Source organism: Nomia melanderi, unplaced genomic scaffold, assembly GCF_051020985.1.
Source record: "Nomia melanderi isolate GNS246 unplaced genomic scaffold, iyNomMela1 scaffold0084, whole genome shotgun sequence".
Taxonomy (NCBI): Eukaryota; Metazoa; Arthropoda; class Insecta; order Hymenoptera; family Halictidae; genus Nomia; species Nomia melanderi.
Genome location: NW_027475199.1, coordinates 267,501 through 270,397, shown reverse-complemented (window position 1 = coordinate 270,397; position 2,897 = coordinate 267,501). Strand labels below are relative to the sequence as shown.

The window sequence follows — 2,897 nt, the reverse complement described above, 5'->3', positions numbered from 1 at the left end:
ATAGTTTTATATAATTTTATATAGGTTTACATGGTTTTATATAGTTTTGTTGGTTTCATACAGTTTTATATAGTTTTATATAGTTTTATATAGTACTATATAGTTTTATATAGTTTTGTTAGTTTTATACAGTTTTATATAGTTTTATATAGTACTATATAGTTTTATATAGTTTTGTTAGTTTTATATAGTTTTATATAGTTTTATATAGTGTTATATAATTTTATATAGTTTCATATACTTTTATAGAGTTTTATGTAGTTTTATATAGTTTTATTAGTTTTATATACTTTTATATAGTTTTATAGAGTTTTATATAGTTTTATATTTTTTTATTAGTTTTATATAGTTTTATATAGGTTTATTAGTTTTATATAGTTTTATATATACTATATAGTATTATATTGTTTTATTAGTTTTCTATAGTTTTATATAGTTTTATATAGTACTATATAGTTTTATATTGTTTTATTAGTTTTATATAGTTTTATATAGTTTTATATAGTTTTATATAGTTTTATATTGTTTTATAGAGTTTTATATAGGTTTATATAGTTTTGTTAGTTTTATCTAGTTTTATATAATTTTATATAGTTTTATATAGTTTTGTAAGTTTTATATAGTTTTATATAGTTTTATAGAGTTTTATATAGTTTTATATAGTTTTGTAAGTTTTATATAGTTTTATATAGTTTTATAGAGTTTTATATAGTTTTATATAGTTATGTTGGTTTTATGTAGTTTTATATAGTTTTATATAGTACTATATAGTTTTATATAGTTTTGTTAGTTTTATATAGTTTTGTTAGTTTTATATAATTTTATATAGTTTTATATAGTTTTATAGAGTTTTATATAGTTTTATATAGTTATGTTGGTTTTATGTAGTTTTATATAGTTTTATATAGTACTATATAGTTTTATATAGTTTTATTAGTTTTATATAGTTTTATATAGTTTTATAGAGTTTTATATAGTTTTATATGGATGTATTAGTTTTATATAACTTTGTACAGTTTTATAGACTTTTATATAGTTTTATATAGTATTGTTAGTTTTATTAGTTTTATATAGTTTTGTTAGTTTTATACATTTTATACAGTTTTATATAGTTTTATATAGTTTTATATAATTTTATTAGTTTTATATAGTTTTATATAGTTTTATATAGTTTTATATAGTTTTATATAGGTTTATATAGTTTTACATAGTTTTATTAGCTTTATATAGTTTTATATAGTTTTGAATAGTTTTATATAGTTTTATATAGTACTATATAGTTTTATATAGTTTTGTACAGTTTTGTTGGTACGAATGACCGGCAAAGAGCCAGCTGTGAAGTCTGTTTTTTTAATCGAATCCGTGGACGTGTGTATGCCGTAGCGTCGCTCGTCGTGTTCGTTCATGGTCGTTCCGAGAGAAAGAACGAAAGCGGTATCGAAGGGACCGGCCGTGAAGCTCGTTTTAAAGCCGCGCGTCTGACACCCAACTCTTGCGCGCCAATTTCGCGGCAAGAGATAACATGGGACGAATGACCGGCAAAGAGCCAGCTGTGAAGTCTTTTTTCATTATTTGCTTTCAATCGATCGATCGGTACGATTCGTGCAACGTTTCGCGCGATGCGACGCGAAAACATGCGCGCAACAATAGATGCGTCTGATCGGAAGAACGCGAGGGTCGACTGCACGCGATGGATTCAGTATCGGGTAGGATACAAAATATATCCCCGTCGTTTCCACGCGTGCGAGTCTTCTGCGTCTTTCGCGGGTTTTTGAATGCACTATACGCCCGGAACGTCGAGAAATATATACATATTACTTGAACGTTTTTCGTCTCGAAAGGCTTCGGTGTCGTCTCCAAGGCGACGCCTGAATCTCCTTCGCGCGCTGGTCGGAGATTCAGGTATCAACTTTTATCTTCTCTTTGAAAGAAGAGAGATATTAGGTCGAACAAATGAGAATAAAATTATATATGTGAAATATAAAATTTATACGATTACCCTGAACGGTGGATCACTTGGCTCGTGGGTCGATGAAGAACGCAGCTAATTGCGCGTCAACGTGTGAACTGCAGGACACATGAACATCGACATTTCGAACGCACATTGCGGTCCACGGGTACAATTCCTGGACCACGCCTGGCTGAGGGTCGTTTACGTACCATACACTGCTTGCGTAGCTCTGTCAAATCCCCGCCGTCGTTCACCTCTTCGGATCGAACGTTTTTTTACCGAAGGGCGCAAAGAACGTTTCTGAGTCGGGTTAAGAGAAGGATGCTACGTACGAGCGAACGATGGGTGTCTCGTCGGCGTTTGTCGCGGACACGCGAAAATTCTGTGAATTTCACGGACAGTGTACGTTCTAGTTGTTGCAAAACGATCGGAATCGTTTGTATGGACTCGCGTGAGTGTTCGCGGCGTCGTGCGTCGTTCAATTACGACCGCCCGCGGATACCGCTCCACTGCGATATGCATCTGAGCGACAACTTTTTCGGCTGTTCGTGAGATGAACGGTTTCGTGTGTTTAGAAAAATTTTTTTTCCCGCGCTCCCGACGTCACCTGAAATGATGCGTCAGAGGTGAAAGAAAATATTAAGAAGTCAAGAGAGAGAGACTACACACGTTTTATTCATATTTTGTATACCGTGCGTGAGACGGATGTGCACGACACGTCGTATGTCGGTATATTACCGACTGGCCCCAGGGAGATTGTTTTCTTCCTCTCTTACGAATGAGATGTACGTTTCGGAGGATCGTCGTTACCGAAACACACGGCAAAACGAGACTTCTCGCAGCAGAACCTTTATACACAATACACATCGACTCTTTTTACCCCGAGAGAGAGAGAAAAGGTGTATTTCTTTTTTTTATTTTTCGAATTCGACGCACGAACGCTTTG

The 2,897-nt window shown here is 32.8% G+C and overlaps 1 non-coding gene across 1 annotated transcript; it reads left to right on the top strand.

Annotated features, from left to right (window-relative positions):
• The first annotated feature begins 1,996 nt into the window (after window positions 1–1,996).
• LOC143175415 (5.8S ribosomal RNA) lies at window positions 1,997–2,151 on the top strand. Its single transcript, XR_013000206.1, has one exon. It is a non-coding gene; the product is annotated as a 5.8S ribosomal RNA (ribosomal RNA).
• Window positions 2,152–2,897: the final 746 nt, after the last annotated feature.